The 18,005-nt window shown below is 38.5% G+C and overlaps 1 protein-coding gene and 1 non-coding gene across 10 annotated transcripts in view; both read right to left on the reverse strand.

The window, feature by feature from the left end:
- VPS13B (vacuolar protein sorting 13 homolog B) overlaps positions 1 to 18,005 on the reverse strand; it is an 806,600-nt gene that overhangs the window by 112,326 nt on the left and 676,269 nt on the right. The window lies entirely within an intron of this gene.
- LOC113904549 lies at positions 15,296 to 15,430 on the reverse strand. Its single transcript, XR_003514567.1, has one exon. It is a non-coding gene; the product is annotated as a small nucleolar RNA SNORA70 (small nucleolar RNA).

Raw genomic sequence — 18,005 nt, forward strand, 5'->3', positions numbered from 1 at the left:
ATGTTAAATGTGTTACAAAGCTATACTTACTAAAGCTAAAGATAAGGTTGGAGTAGCAACATACAAATAGAAGAATAGAAACAAGAATAATAAAATATAAGTACAGATAAATTTTAGTATATAATGAAGGTACTATTTCAAACAAGTAGGGGAGAGACCGAAAATGAGGTTGCAAGGACTGGTTAGCCTGGTAAAACAAAGTGAGTCCCTACATGATTCCTATATCAAAGTAAGTTCCAAAAGGATCAAAATGTTAAGACTTTAAAGGCTAAAAACTGAGAGCATAAGGGAAAAAAATCAGTTAATATTTATATCATAATAGGGTAAACTTTTCTGTGTGTGGCATGAAACCCAAGGATGGTAAGACAAACAAACCTCACAACCGGTAACATCAAAATTAGTAAAAAGCAAACTAGGATAAAAACAGGTAATATTTAATGACAGATCTAGGGTCCCTGTTGTGATAGCAGAGAACTCTTATAAACCAATGAGAAAGTGATAAGTAAGCATATAGAAAAGTAAGCAAAGGCAGTTGTTGGAAGAGGCCCTGAATGTCCCTGCATATTCTTGCCAGGTTACCGCAAAGGATGCGAGGCCCTGAAAGCTATTAACTGGGGCCGTTTCTCAGGTTGTGTTTGTAGAAAGCATCCTTGAGCGATGAGGTAAAGTTTCTTTCCAGGACAAAGAGCAGACTTGCTCTAAAATGGGTGGATTTGACAAGGTCCAGGTTCCATGCTGTGCCATTTATCTACTGCATGCTGAGAAAACCCTGGGGGCCTTTCTGCATGGCCCCTGTGGGACATGGGGGCAAGAGGAACCAATACAAAGATGATGTTCATGCTGTCTGCTGTGCCATAAGCAATGATATTCTTTGTTTCTGACCAAAGTCTAATATCTTCTGTAAGCATTCATAAAACATTAACAGGCTATTAGTCTGGATAAGGTAAAATCCCAGATGTGGACAGTAATTAATCCACAGAAGAAAAGATATAACCAGTCAGTAAACATGAAAAGATACTCAACTTCATTAATACTTATAGAAATTCAAATTAAAGCAATAATGTAATATTTTTATTTATTAACGTGGCAGTTTGAAACGACAGTTCTAATTTCTGTATAGGTGTAGGAAAAAAAAAGCATTTCTACCCAGTATCTTTGGAGAATAATTTGGCAATATATATTAAACGCTTGGAAGGACACATCTAAGGATTTGTTTTACAGATATTCCAATGCAAGGATGTGTGTATGTGTGTGGATTTACTTCAGTACTATATGAATAAGAAAGTGGAAACATTAAAATATCTGCCAATATGAGATTAAATATAACATGTAGGTCTATAGAATGGAATCTGTACAACCATTAAAACGAACAAGGAATTTCCTAATTATGACCATTCTCAGAGCTGATCTCTACCTTTCTTGTGTCACTTCCATATCTACCACACTCTTCTACCACAGAGGTCATTATACTTTGCAATTCCTTATTTGTGTGTGTCTCCTTTAGCTGACCCTGTGATCCCTGAAGCAAAAATTGCATATTCTTTTAAAACCTATTAGCATCTAAGAGTTTGGGGGACATAACAGTATATTTAGTAGATGCTTTCTGAATGAATAGACTTCTCCTTAATCTTTCTTTCTTAAATAAAGCAATTCTTAATCTTTGGGAATAAATTCTACTGTCATCTATAATAGTTTCTTTTCCTTAAACAGTGACTTGAGCATCCATGTATGGAGAGGAGCTAAATGGAAGAAAGGGGCACAAAATGGATATGTCTAAGAGGCTAACAGAGTGATGAAATGCAGCATATTTTGGTTGGTGATAAGGACAAGTGACATATCAATAAATTCTACTTTCAGTCACCATTTCTTGAAATTCTCCTTCTTGCTTTCCAAGACACACATATTTTTCTAACTTTCTTCTCGCTGGGTCTTTGTTCCTATATTGTCTCTCAGTCTGAAATATCTATAGCATCTTTGGTTTCTCATTGTCTAATGTTTAAATCTTTCCCATTTATCAGGGTCCAAATGAAATACCACCTTTCTTTGAGCCTTTTCACCTCCCAGATGGAGAAATGCTTTCCCTTTTCTGAATTCCAATAGTTTTTTAAAATGGGAATCTGTTTCATAGCTCTTATCACTATACACCTCATGTTACAGTTATTTCTATACATGACATTTTCCCTGATAGACACATTCTTTGAGGGAATGATTTCCATTTGGCTAAGCTTTAGATTTTCACAGCACCTGGAAAACTGTATACAGTGAATGTTCAAAAAATGCTGCTGAATAAATGAATGAATAATTCATGAATGAACGAACGAATAAACACATTCTGAGTGATTCAGTCCATCTCTGGCACACTAAAAATTCCCCACAGAGAAGTATAGAAGATTAAAGCACAAACTTTGGAGTTACATCTAATGGGATTCAATTCCTAGCTCCATTAGCTATGGGTTATTGGGCTAATTAATTTTCCTAACATCAGTACTCATATCCCTAAAAAGAGGATAATAACAGAACTGGCCCATGAATTGTTGTGAGGATTAAAAGAGACAAACATTCTATTTAATAGCACACAATAAAAGCTTAAGAAATGTTAGTTACTAAGTATTTATCCTTCTCATGCGCAAAGAACACTTCTTTTTTATGGATCTATTCCAACTCTCTCCTATACATCAAAACTTAGAAGCTTGGGCATTGTTAAAAGAATCAGGTAGGTTGTGAATAAGAGTCCTGCTTGTTAGATTTCTCAACAATGGGTTGGACTTGTGGAAAGAATAAACCTTGAATCTGGATGTTCAGGAAGCTTGTAATCATAGTTCAATATGGTTTTCTGCTGCATATCTATTAAGATGTGTTCCTGAATGATGGCTATTATTTGAGAGATAAAGGAATATCTCCTTGCTGAACCCCTTTCTAGACTGCCAGTAAGTCAGTCCTTTATCAGTTATGGATAAGATGTGGGAAGTGAGGTGAGACACATAAGAATCTCCTGGGAGAGGGCAAATGAGTTTAGAAAAAACATTTAACATACTTATTGTTTTTTTATTAGTAGTAAATTAACAGAACGTAAAGTTCAAAAATCATCTTCTTGATAGTAAGGTTATATACAAATGGGATGGAGAAAAGACTTGTTTCTGGTACTGTCTCCAGAAGTTCCCCATTAAAATTAACGCATAATAGCTTATGAGAATTGGCTGTCGCACTGGAAAGCAGAGTGAGACATCAAGAGAAAAGCACTACTAAGTTTTGATGTACAGGAGGGAGTTGGAATAGATCCATAATAAAAGGCAAACCCAGCCGGCACCCATCCTGGGAAGCCATCAGGTAGTTCAAGGGGAACGAAAGGGAGCTGCACCACACTGGGGCTTGGGGAAAGAGAAACTGCGAAAGTTCACAAAGAGAGATTTGGAAGAAAGCCAAAGAAAAATTTTATTTTGTTTACAATTTTGTGTGAGGCTGGCTCTGTGGTTATATACTTCAATCGCAACATTCCAGGCTACTCTCAAAATTAGAAAACAGTAGAGAACTTCTATAGACACACATCCTAAAATATGTGTTGTGTGTTCGTCAGGATTTTCCTTGGTTAATAAAGGGGTATTAATAAATGAAACTTCCAAATGAAACTCTGTTGAAAATATTTAAAATTGTGTGTCTATAAGTACATTTACAAAAGTCATATATGAATCCTTTCCACCATTTTAAGAACATTTTTGTCTTGAAAACCTCAAAAGAAAAGCTGACAACAATACTCAGTACAATTAAACATTTTAAAGGTAATTTTAGTCAACTGTCTACTAAAATACATATTGAGCCACAAATTTATAAACCATATAAATATAATCGTCATTTTTTAAATTTCTTCATCATAAAAAGAAAAAAAATCTTGGTATTTCATTGGATAAAATTCTGGCCACAACCCTTAATCACCACTCTGAGACCTTGAGCACCTTATTTAATGACTCCAAGTCTTAGTTCCCGCATTGGTGAAAAGTAAGTAATAAAAACAAAATTATTTTAGTCCATGATAAGGATTCTGGACTTTATCTTAATGCCTATGAGGTAACTTTGAAGGAACAATGCTTAAAGTCAAATTTATATTTTTAAAAGCTTCTGGATACTGTGTAGAGAATGTGTTAGAAGAGAATGAGGTAAGCAAGAACATGAACAGATAATAAGAGGTTAGGACAGTGGTCTATGCTACAAACTAGAAGGCTTATGGTATGGTTGGTGAATGTGGAAGATTCTTGAGACATAAAAACTTGCTGACTGATTAGATACTGGAGAGGGAAGAGTTAAGGATGACTACCAGGTTTCTGGACCAAGCAACTGTATGGGTGCTGATGTCATTTACTGGTATAAGTAAGACTGATGTATCCTGTTGGGGAGTAGGTTTGTGGTACGTATTGGGTGGAGGAGGGGAGAACCTAAGTTCATTTTTGGACAAGCTGAGTTGGAGGCACCAATGAGCCATCTAAGTGGAAATCCTGAGTACGGAGTTGGCTCTTCTAGAATGAAGGAGAGGGAGTTAACTATGTTGATACATAGCTGTAGATTCAACCAGCCTTAACCTTTCATCAAGAGAATGCAATGGAAAGACAGCAAAGAAGCTTATAGTACTTATTCTCAAGAAGGTGTTTTAAATGATGAATTAAGAATATAAACTGTTTAGAAAGAGATGTGAGAACAGAGCAAGCTGATGGATAGCAAGAAAGCAGAGACTGTTAAGTTTCTATACATTAAAGTTTAATGAATGATGGTAGTGGGGTTTGCCAAGCGAGCAGACTGGAGAGACGGAAAGATTGCTAGTAAGATTAGGATGCTGGAATGAATGATTTAGGAGGAGGGGCAGTTTGGGATGTTGACAAGTTCCAGGGCTGGTGTGTGGGAGTGAGTACTTAGATGGAGCAGAAGAGGAGAGCACTAGAGTGAGGAGCTCAAGCTGGGGTCTGGCTGGGTCTTTTACATGGATGCTGACAGCTGTGAAGAAAAAGGCCAGACACCACGGGCTGAAGACTTCTGAGGATGAGGGAGAATGACCAAATAGTTAGCAGGTGGCTACAACAGAGAGGGGTGAGGAGGATACAATTTGGTGCCACAAGTATCCAAGAAGAAGGAGGTTTTTACAGGAGGGGAGAAGAGTGCAGGCATGTGGCACAGGTGAACAGCAGATCACTTTATCTCCTGAGCCCGAGGCAAAAGTGATGTGGGAGAATAAACTGCTTACACATCAGGGGGTTACAGTGGTGTACAGAGTCCCAGAGGACAGCAGAATTTCATTAAAGGAGGAGGAGAGGAAATTCTTGAAGATGAGGCCGAGGTTTATGAAAGTTCACTAGTCATTGAGCAAGTGTTGCAAAGGGCTCAATGGAAAAGTCTGGGAAGCAGAGGAAGGAGGTGGTTTGGGAAGAGCAGGAAAAAAGGGATACAAATCAGTCTCCAGACAGTCAGTTCAGTTCAGCAGCTCAGTCATGTCTGACTCTTTGCGACCCCATGGATTGCAGCACGTCAGGCCTCCCTGTCTATCACCAACTCCTGGAGTTTACCCAAACTCATGTTCACTGAGGCGGTGATGCCATCCAACGATCTCATCCTCTGTGCTCCTCTTATCGTCTTGCCTTCAATCTTTCATAGCATCAGGGTTTTTTCAAATGAGTTAGCTCTTTGCATCAGGTGGCCAAAGTATTGGAGTTTCAGCTTTAACATCAGTCCTTCCAATGAATACTCAGGACTGATCTCCTTTAGGATGGACTGGTTGGATCTCCTTGCAGTCCAAAGGACTCTCAAGAGTCTTCTCCAACACCACAGTTCAAAAGCATCAATTCTTCGGCACTCAGCTTTCTTTATAGTCCAACTCTCACATCCATACATGACCACTGGAAAAACTATAGCTTGACTAGACGGACTGTAGTTGGCAAAGTAATGTCTCTGCTTTTTAATATGCTATCGAGGTTGGTCATAACTTTCCTTCCAAGGAGTAAGTGTCTTTTTATTTCATGGCTGCAGTCACCATTCACAGTGATTTTCAGTGCAGTTCAGTTGCTCAGTCGTGTTCGATTCTTTGTGACCCCATGAATCGCAGCACGCCAGGCCTCCCTGTCCATCACCAACTCCCAGAGTTAACTCAAACTCATGTCCATCGAGTCGGTGATGCCATCCAGCCATCTCCTCCTCTGTCATCCCCTTCTCTTCCTGCCCCCAATCCCTCCCAGCATCAGAGTCTTGTCCAATGAGTCAACTCTTCGCATGAGGTGGCCAAAGTAGTGGAGTTTCAGCTTTAGCATCAGTCCTTCCAATGAACACCCAGGACTGATCTCCTTCAGAATGGACTGGTTGGATCTCCTTGCAGTCCAAGGGACTCTCAAGAGTCTTCTCCAACACCACAGTTCAAAAGCAGTGATTTTGGAGGCCCCCAAATTAGTCTGCCACTGTTTCCACTGTTTCTCCATTTATTTGCCATGAAGTGATGGGACCAGATGCCATGATCTTCATTTTCTGAATGTTGAGCTTTTAGACAACTTTTTCACTCTCCTCTTTCACTTTCATCAAGATTCTCTTTAGTTCCTCTTCACTTTCTGCCATAAGGGTGGTGTCATCTGCATATCTGAGGTTATTGATATTTCTCTCAGCAATCTTGATTCCAGCTTGTGATTCTTCCAGCCCAGCGTTTCTCATGATGTACTCTGCATAGAAGTTAAATAAGCAGGGTGACAATATACAGCCTTGACAGACTCCTTTTCCTATTTGGAACCAGTCTGTTGTTCCATGTCCAGTTCTAACTGTTGCTTCCTGATCTGCATACAGATTTCTCAAGAGGCAGGTCAGGTGGTCTGGTATTCCCATCTCTTTCAGAATTTTCCACAGTTTACTGTGATCCACACAGTCAAAGGCTTTGGCATAGTCAATAAAGCAGAAATAGATGTTTTTTCTGGAACTCTCTTGCTTTTTCCATGATCCAGCAGATGTTGGCAATTTGATCTCTGGCTCCTCTGCCTTTTCTAAAACCAGCTTGAACATCTGGAAGTTCATGGTTCATGTATTGTTGAAGCCTGGCTTGGAGAATTTTTGAGCATTACTTTACTAGCATGTGAAATGAGTGCAATTATGCAGTAGTTTGAGCGTTCTTTGGCATTGCCTTTCTTAGGGATTGGAATGAAAACTGACCTTTTCCAGTTCTGTGGCCACTGCTGAGGTTTCCAAATTTGCTGACATATTGAGTGCAGCACTTTCACAGCATCATCTTTCAGGATTTGAAATAGCTCAACTGGAATTCCATCACCTCTACTAGCTTTGTTTGTAGTGATCCTTCCTAAGGCCCACTTGACTTCACATTCCAGGATGTCTGGCTCTAGGTGACTGATCACACCATTGTGATTATCTGGGTCATGAAGATCTTTTTTGTACAGTTCTTCTGTGTATTCTTGCCACCTCTTCTTAGTATCTTCTGCTTCTATTAGGTCCGTACCATTTCTGTCCTTTATTGAGCCCATCTTTGCATGAAATATTCCCCTGGTATCTCTAATTTTCTTGAAGAGATCTCTAGTCTTTCCCATTCTATTGTTTTCCTCTATTTCTCTGCACTGATCACTGAGGAAGGCTTTCTTAACTTTCCTTGCTATTCTTTGGAACTCTGCATTCAAATGGGTATATCTTTCCTTTTCTCCTTTGCTTTTTGCTTCTCTTCTTTTCACAGCTATTTGTAAGGCCTCCTCAGACAGCCATTTTGCTTTTTTCCATTTCTTTATCTTGGGGATGGTCTTGCTCCCTCTCTCCTGTACAATGTCATGAACCTCTGCTCACAATTCATCAGGCACTCCATCAGATCTAGTCCCTTAAATCTATTTCTCATTTCCACTGTATAATTGTTAGGGATTTGATTTAGGTCATACCTGAATGATCTAGTGGTTTTCCCTACTTTCTTTAAGTTTGAATTTGGCAATAATGAGTTCATGATCTGTTTCAGAGTCAGCTCCCAGTCTTGTTTTTGCTGACTGTATAGAGTTTCTCTATCTTTGGCTGCAAATAATATAATCAATCTGATTTCAGTGTTGGCCATCTGGTGATGTCCTTATGTTTTTGGAAGAGGGATTTGCTATGAGCAGTGCGTTCTCTTGGCAGAACTCTATTTTGCCCTGCTTCATTCTGTACTCCACGGCCAAATTTGTCTGTTACTCCAGGTGTTTCCTGACTTCCTACTTTTGCATTCCAGTCCCCTGTAACAAAAAGGACATCTTTTTTGGGTGTTAATTCTAGAAGGTCTTGTAGGTCTTCATAGAACTGTTCAACTTCAGCTTCTTCAGCACAGACTTGGATTACCGTGATACTGAATGGTTTGCCTTGGAAAAGAACAGAGATCACTCTGTCATTTTTGAGACTGCATCCAAGTACTGCATTTCAGACTCTTTTGTTGACTATGATGGCTACTCCATTTCTTTTAAGGGATTCTTGACAAGACAAGAATCCAGACAAGTGGGGGAGAAATCTCAGTTCAGGGAGTGAGTAGGAAAGAGAGAAGTGAGGCATGTGTTGGAAGTGAGATCTCATTTAGGAGGTAGGGACAATGGTTATGACTTCAGGAGTAGCCTATTGCTCCTTCCTGAGGCCTGGTTGCATTCTGTGTGTTCTTAATGAACTCTAGCTATTTCTCCAATAAACTCACGGCACAGAGTCTGCACATGGTATATGTTCAATAAATAATTTTAAAATTTACAAATGAAGATAGGTGCTGAAAAAACAATTTTTTTTTTGTTTACAGTTTTCTACTCTAAAAAGGTCTTATTTTATATATTGAGCTCTCCTTTCAAATTATTTTGTGATCACATCCAATTTTACCAAACTTTTCATTTGCTTACTAATCTTCCTTTACCATTCAGCTGGAAGTAGACACTGCTAATCTCCAGGTTAGAAGTAACATAATTAAACTAAAAATCTAATGTGGTCACACTGTGCTTCATATGGCAGCAATTATTCCCTGGTGGCTCAGGGGTAAAGAATCTGCCTGCCAATGCAGGGGATGCGGGTTCGATGCCTGGGTTGAGAAGATCTCCTGGAGAAGGAAATGGCAACCCACTCTTATATTCTTGCCTGGAAATTCCCATGGACAGAAGAGTCTGGAAGGGTATACAGTCCATAGGGTTGCAAAAGAGTTGGACACAACTTAGTGACTAAACAACAACTATTCTCAGGAATAAATCTGTGGTCTATTTTGTGTGATCTATTTAAAACAGCTTTATTTTGTACTTTTAGCTTTGAAAGAGATGATGTGAATGATCTTTAGTTACATATCAAAACTGAGGATTTATTATTAATGCTTGCACTGAATAACTTGAAGGAAAGATGACTATTCCAAGAACGTTTGGTTGCCAAAAAATAGTTTAGAGAGCCTAAATATCTAGTACTGAGTCATGGGAAGTGGGAACGAGTAAATTGGTTTCACTGGAAAACATTGCATATGTAACACATGGTACATTTCAAATGACTGTCAAGATTATATATATTTTTATTACATTTTGTTTTCCTATCCATTATTTGACAGGACCTAAAAAATTAGCCAGCCATACATAATAAACTGTACTCTAAGCATATGTGGTCTTTGCATAGAAATATATTTTAGGTTGTATATCTGCCAGTTGGTAAAAGCACATGTATTCTTGCATTTAAAATATGATTCCACGATTTGTTTCCATTTGATGGCTAACTTGGGAAGATTTGCATGTGTGTTGGCCATTTAAAAATATTTTTGGTACAAAGAATATTTTGGCACTTAATTTGTTTTTTATTACTTAATAGTACTGCCAGGACTATCAGCAGTGTAGCAACTACCCATCTGTCCTCGTAGATAAACAGTTCTGAATTCTTTGTCCAGGGGTTGCTAAAGCTGGGCCATTCATTGTCCCTTTGCCCACTCAGTGCCACCAGTCAACCTAAGAAAAGGATACAGAGGAAGTGCATTCCCTGTAATTATGTACATATTAAAGAGATGGTAGTATTAGCAAGTGAAGTAATCTATCAATCTGATTCAACTGTCCTTTCCATTATCTTACAACAAGATAGAGAGCTTAGCTGACTGTGTAGGACTGGTTAGTGAGCACAAAGCTGGAGCTGCCATTCAGGAGTAAGTTATTAAGGCTTGGTTACAACAGAGGATACTATCTTAATCATTCCTTCCACCACATATCCAGATTTCCTGGGATACCAATTAACAGGAAAGCATAATAGGGCTAAAACTGTTTGCTTTTCCCATCATTACTCACAATTTTGGTAGTATGTTAGTCACTCAGTCATGTCCAATTCTGTGACCCCATGGACTGTAGCCCTCCAGGCTCCTCCATCCATGGAATTTTCCAGGTAAGAATTCTGAAGTAGGTTACCATTTCCTTCTCCAGGGGATCTTCCCAACCCAGGGATCAAACTTAGGTCTCCCACATTGTGAGCAGATTCTTTACTGTCTGAGCTACCACAGAAGCCCCAGTAATAAAAATACTGATGGAAGATGTAGTAGAAAAATAACCTTTTACAATTTACAAAGGTTTTTCTTTTTGTATATTATCTTAGCGAGGAATACATTATTCCCATTTTACAGATAAGTGAACTGTAGCTTAGAGAAGTTAGGTAATATGTTCAAGGTTATACACTTAGTCAGTGGCAGACCTTTTGCCTATAAATCCTTTGCTCTTTAAACTAATTACCTTTAGGTTAAAGAAGAAAAACAGACCCTATAATGAATCATTTACAATTTCCAGTTGCAGTTTCTTTACAGTGGATTCTTAGAAAGAAATCTGAATGCAGAATACATTTTGACCCTTACAATTTATCCAAGTTGTTTATAGTTACTTAATTCGGCAATCATTTTCTCTTTAGCCGTCTTTTACTTTCAGCACTTTGAATATGTTATCCCTCTTCCTCTGGTCTCACGGTTGCTGATGAGAAATCAGCTGTTAATCTTAGTGAGATTCCTTATATGTGATAAGTCACTTCTCTTCAGTTGCAGTCAAGGTTTGTTTGGTACAGAAATCTTTGAGTTTGTCTAAGTTTACTAAATTTCCTGGATGTGTAGACTCATGTTTTAAATTAAATTTGGGAAGTGTTTGGCCATTAGATTTTCAAACAGTCTTTATTCTCCTTTCTCTTTTCCTTCCAGGCCTCCCATCATACACATATTGATAAACTTGATGGTATTCCACAGTCTCTAAGGCTCTGGTCATTTGTTTTCATCCTTTTTTCTTTCTGTTCTCTACACTCAATCACCTCAGTGGACTTATCTTTAAACTTACTGCTTCTTTCTTCTGCCTGCTCAAATCTTGTTATTGAGCCCCTCCAGCAAACTTTTCGTTTCACTTACACTTTTCAATTCTGGGATTTCATTTTTTTATTTACAATTTCTATCTTTTATTTTAAAATTGATACTCTCTATTTTGGGAGACATCATTCTCATATTTCTCTTTAGTCCTTTATACAAGGCTTTCTTTAGGCTTTTTTGAACATGCTCAAAATAGACAGTTCAAGTCTTTGTCTAGTAAGGACGATATCTGGGCGTCTGAGGGACAGTTACTACTGATTGTTTTCTTCCTCTGTATATGGGGCATACTTTCTTGTTTCTTTGCAGAGTGCATACTTCTTTGTTGGAAACTGGGCATTTTAAATGATAGAAAATTTTATATCAATGAATATTATTAACTATTTTACTATTATTATATTATTAATAAATAATGGCAACTGTGGAAATCAGATTCTCTTCCTCCAGGGCTTGTCATTATTTGTACTCATTTTGTTGTTACCAACATTTATGAATTAATTCTAAAAAGTCTTTTTGTCATGTGGCCACTGAAATCTCTACTTGGTGAGCTTAATGATCAGTTAATGATTAGACAGAGACTTCCTTAAAGGCCTGGAAACAATAAGCACATCTAATCTCCTCCAAGTGGGTGTGTGTGCCTGTTAAGGAATGCCTTCAACTCTGCCTTGACCTTCCTTTCCTGCTTATACAGAGCCTTAAGGTCATCCAGAGGTGAGAGCACAGGCCTTCTTAGGTCATTCTTGGCATGTGCAGAGCCTGGGTTAAGTGCATAGACCTGAGCTTGGACAAATCCTCCTAGTTTCCCAGGAATCTGCTGGAACTTTTGAAGTCTGTATGGACATCTCATCCCCTGGTTCTTCCTGTTGAGCCTTTTGTTCAGCTTACAAGTTTTCTGCTATCTACTGCCTCAAGTATCAGTTCATTTCAGTTCAGTCGCTCAGTCGCGTCCGATTCTTTGTGACCCCATGAATCGCAACACGCCAGGACTCCCTGTCCATCACCAACTCCCGGAGTTCGCCCAAACTCATGTCCATCGAGTCGATGATGCCATCCACCCATCTCATCCTCTGTCGTCCGCTTCTTCTCCTGCCCCCTATCCCTCCCAGCATCAGAGTCTTGTCCAATGAGTCAACTCTTCGCATGAGGTGGCCAAAGTACTGGAGTTTCAGCTTTAGCATCATTCCTTCCAAAGAACACCCAGGACTGATCTGCTTTAGAATGGACTGGCTGGATCTCCTTGCAGTCCAAGGGACTCTCAAGAGTCTTTTCCAACACCACAGTTCAAAAACATCAATTCTTCGGCGGTCAGCTTTCTTCACAGTTCAACTCTCACATCCATACATGACCACTGGAAAAACCATAGCCTTGACTAGACGAACCTTTGTTGGCAAAGTAATGTCTCTGCTTTTGAATATGCTGTCTAGGTTGGTCATAACTTTCCTTCCAAGGAGTAAGCATCTTTTAATTTCATGGCTGCAGTCACCATCTGCAGTGATTTTGGAGCCCAAGAAAATAAATTCTGACACTGTTTCCACTGTTTCCCCATCTATTTCCCATGAAGTGATGGGACCAGATGCCATGATCTTCGTTTTCTGAATGTTGGGCTTTAAACCAACTTTTTCACTCTCCTCTTTCATCAAGAGGCTTTTTGGTTCCTCTTCACTTTCTGCCGTAAGGGTGGTGTCATCTGAGGTTATTGATATTTTTCCTGGTAATCTTGATTCCAGCTTGTGCTTCTTCCAGCCCAGCATTTCTCATGATGTACTCTGCATAGAAGTTAAATAAGCAGTGTTACAATGTACAAGCTTGACATACTCCTTTTCCTATTTGGAACCAGTCTGTTGTTCCATGTCCAGTTCTAACTGTTGCTTCCTGACCTGCATACAGGTTTCTCAAGAGGCAGGTCAGGTGGTCTGGTATTCCCATCTCTTTCAGAATTTTCCAGTTTATTGTGATCCACACAGTCAAAGGCTTTGGCATAGTCAATAAAGCAGAAATAGATGTTTTTCTGGAACTCTCTTGCTTTTTCCATGATTCAGCGGCTGTTGGCAATTTGATCTCTGGCTCCTCTGCCTTTTCTAAAACCAGCTTGAACATCTGGAAGTTCATGGTTCATGCATTGCTGAAGCCTGGCTTGGAGAATTTTGAGCATTACTTTCTTTCTGACCTACACCCCTGGGTGGGAAAAGGGCTTTTCAAACTGAAACATTCCTAGTTGATAACTTTTGAAACAGTTAATTGTTGTGAAACCCTTGTTTTTTTAACAGAAAGTTATCTTATCTCATTAAGCAAGTAAAAAGATACACTACATTTATCATAAGGTCAATATATTTGGTGAAAAGAACAAATATATTCCCCAGTGTGGAATGCACTAGAAAAATCAGAGGCAGATAGATTAAAGAGACTTAAATTGATGACTAGAGAGTAGGTAAGTGGATAGTTAAATACAGAATGTGAGGTCAAAGCATAAAACAGTGGATTGAACCACAACCAAAAAAAAAGAGAAAAAGAAAAGAAAAATAGTGGATTGATGGGTGATTGAAAGAGATGATATATAATACACTGTATTATTACATAAATTAGAATAATTTTTATATATTACAGAAATTAGGATAAATAAATAGCAATATAAACATTAAAACCATAGCAAGCTAAAAAACCAGCTTTGCCTCTATAGAAACAGAAGTGGTTTCTATTTATGATTATTACTGGACTTAACTGTCCTTTTAAACATGAAGAATATTTCTACAATCAATTATTCATAAGAAGACAAACATATTCATTACACAAAACAAAAGCACCTGAGTAGAGATACTTTTCAATAGTTAATTAAAATAAAATTGCGTTAAAAATAAAATGTATCCTGATAATGGTATGTCAGTTTTTTGTGCTTCTACTTCAACATATAAACCTATCATTTAATAATGACATAAAATACAAATACATATGTAATATAAAAATTTTTTAGCTTATAATACCAGTTTTTATATGTATCTGCTATTTAGTTGATTTTGAAGGAGGAAAAGAAAAGCTTCTATACATCTTCAACTAATAGAAGTCATACAAAAAAAAAAAAAAAACTTAAAATATTGGAACCAGTTGAGAAACCACAAGTATTCAAATGCAGGAAATCATGATTTTATAACATTTTAATGTGATCTACTCTTGGGAAACAAAGTTAACCAAACCCCATTTCTGTACAGGAAATATTCCAGCATACAGTTGTAATACATCGTGGTGAAGGGGTACAGCTGCAGATTTTTCACCTGTAATGCCCCACTGGTATTCTGGCTTACTGCATTGTATCAAGACTGCCTTCCTGTCCGGAAAACCCTCTAAGTACAAACAAGACTCTAAGTCCAGATTTTATTTTCCCTTGGTATCAGAATATGGTAATTTAAGAGTCCTGAGAAATACTTTTTCAGCCTTTAAAAGGAAATGTGTAACATTCTTTTATTAGGATCTATGTTTGGGTTGGTTTTTCAAAAAACTTAACATATGACCCAGTTATCTTATCAATTTATCAAGCTACCAAGTTTCAAGCAAATGCAGGTGTGTAATATGACATCTTTCAATATAATATTTTCCACAAAGACAAATAATAAAAATATATTAAGAACTTCTGAGTCAAAACTAACTTGGACCAAGGGCAACTTTACTATTTTATGGTTTTCTTTTAATGAGGCTACGAACCGTAAACTCACTATAGTGTTCTAGTCTCAGCTCTAATTGTTCAGGTATTTCACTCACTGTATGGAATAGTCAAATGTACATGGTCTATTGTAAAGAACAGTAATTGGGACTCTGACCTGAAAGTGAAGTTTCTCAGTCGTATCCGAGTCATTGCAACCCCATGGACTGTAGCCTACCAGGCTCCTTTGTCCATGAGATTTTCCAGGCAAGGGTACTGGAGTAGTTGCCATTTCCTTCTCCAGGGGATCTTCCCAACCCAGGGATAGACTGGGGACAGCAGGCCACTCATGAATGCCCACTAGAAAGAGTTGTTTCCAAGGTCCCTTAGGGCAACATATACAGGTAACAGGTTGCATACACTACCCAGGAGGCTCCTGTCTGCAGCCACTGCACACTGGGCCCCCATGGGGAAAAGAGCACAGTCAGCTTAATTGGCTGCAAAGAACAGAGAACCAAGAAACAGACTAGCTGGACTCAGGAGGACTTAATTCTAACCTAAATTCAGTTGCAAACTAGTTTTGTCACCTTGAGTTGAAGTAACATAACTAATCTGAGCCTCAATACTCTTACTGGTAACAAATTCGGAAGATGTGGAATAAGGAGGAATAAGGAATAAGACTACTCTAGCTCTTCAAAATTCTAAAGTATATATAAATATAGGACTTGATTTTTTACTTTACATTTTAGGAAGAGAGTTTATATTTTAAAGTGCATACTGTGTGCCAATATTTTCATTATTTTATTCAATCTGAATGGTAATTAAGTTAGAAGAGTATACCCATTTTACAGATGAGGAAAATGAAGGGTTGAACAACTTGCTAAGGTTCTCAATCAAAAGCTACAGAGCTGGGAGTGTAGGATTCTAGAACCCAGGGAGCTCATTCACTTATTTACATTGATTCCCATATGTTAGTTACTTGGTTGTGTCACAGGTTTGAAAGCATGTAACCTGACAAATAAGCAATGCTTACAAACCAAATACTTGTACAGTGATACTCTGCTATAAGACTGTTTTTAAAACTAAAAGAGTTAAGAATACAGTAATTATTGATAATTGTTCTTAACAGCCCTTTGTAATAAGAAAAACTATAGTGCAGAGTGTGCTCATTCAGTCATGTCTGACTCTTTGCAACCTCATGAACTACAAGCCACCAGGCTCCTTTGTCCATGGGATTTTCTCAGCAAGAATACTGGAGTGGGTTGCCATTTCCTTTTCTGACAGAGACAGTAATCTTTAATAATTGGGAAGAAGCCAGTTGGGATCACAGAATAACTGAAAAAAAAAAAAATACAAATAGTTTAGAACCAAAAGCAAGCCTGAAATGTCTTATGAAGGCTTGTCATCAAGTTAAATGTTTAGATCAAGAGGTCAACAAAACTGTTCTATAAAAGGCTAAACAGATGATGGCAAACACTGGAGGCTTTCTGCATGATACGTTCTGTGTGGCAACTACTTGACTGCCTACTGCAGCAGGTGGATCACAACAAACTGTGAAAAATTCTGAAAGAAATGGGAATAACAGACCACCTTACCTGCCTGTTGAGAAGCCTGTGTGTAGGTCAAGAAGCAAGAGTTAGAACCAGACATAGAACAACAGACTGGTTTAAAATTGGGAAAGGAGTAGGTCAAGGCTGTATACTGTCACCCTGCTTATTTAACTTATATGTAGAGTACATGTGAAATGTGGGGCTGGATGAATCACAAGCTGGGATCAAGATTTCCGGGAGAAGTATCAATAACTTCAGATATGCAGATGATACCACTCTAATGGCAGAAAGCAAAGAGGAACTAAAGAGCCTCTTGATGAAGGTGAAAGAGGAGAGCGAAAAAGTTGGCTTAAAACTCAAAATTCAAAAAACTAGTAGGATCCCATCACTTCATGGCAAATAGATGGGGAAAAAAAGGAAACACTGACAGACCTCCTTTTCTAGGGTTCCAAAATTATTGCAGACAGTGACTGCAGCCATGAAATTAAAAGACGCTTGCTCCTTGGAAGAAAAGCTATGACCAACCTAGACAGCATATTAAAAAGTAGAGACATTACTTTGCTGACAGAGATCTGTACATTCAAAATTATGGTTTTTCTGATAGTCATGTACGGATACTATAAAGAAAGATGAGCACCAAAGAATTGATGCTTTCAAACTGTGGTGCTGGAGAAGACTGTGGACAGCAAGGAGATCAAATCAGTCAATCCTAAAGGAAACCAACCCTGAATATTCATTGGAAGGACTGATGCTGAAGCGGAAACTCCAATACTTTGGCCACCTGATGTGAAGAGTGAACTCACTGGAAAAGACCCTGATGCTGGGAAAGATAGAAGGCAGAAGGAGAAGAGGATGAAAGAGGATGAGATGGTTGGATGGCATTGCTGCCTCTATGGTCATGAGTTTGAGCAAGCTCTGGGAATTGGTGATGGCAGGGAGTGCTGCAGTCCATGGGGCTGCAAAGAGTCAGGTATGACTTAGCAACTGAACAACAACACTGCAGTATGTAAACAATATCTAAATGAGTATGTCTGTGTTCCAATAAATTTTTATTTACAAAATCAGGTGGTAGGCTGCATTTGATGGGCAGGCTATGGTTTGTTGATTCCTTGATTAGATGAACAGTGTTGCCCTCATAGAGGCCCTTTAGAGTATACGTCTCTTAAGAAATACTCCTCCATAGGTCTATCACATTCCCACATATCTTAGAAAAAAGGCATTATCTTTGCTCAAGATCATCTTTTCAAGTTCACATGCATAGCAAACTGCTACAGAAGACAGAGACAGTGTCTCTCTACAAAGGGCAGGCATGCTAATCTCCCATTTCAAAGGATTCAGTTTCCCCAAGTTCAGGGTTCCAATCTTGTAATGTAACCCACTATGTGTTTAAGTATCACCTGGCTCTCTTCATCACCCTTAAGGGAACAGAGGCTTGGAGAGCTGGCACATATGCAGACACACTGTTGTAGGTAATAAACTGTCCTTCACCTCTGATCCAGCACTCCCATATGTTCTACAAGCATCCAAG

This window comes from Bos indicus x Bos taurus, chromosome 14 (genome assembly GCF_003369695.1).
Source record: "Bos indicus x Bos taurus breed Angus x Brahman F1 hybrid chromosome 14, Bos_hybrid_MaternalHap_v2.0, whole genome shotgun sequence".
NCBI lineage: Eukaryota > Metazoa > Chordata > Mammalia > Artiodactyla > Bovidae > Bos > Bos indicus x Bos taurus.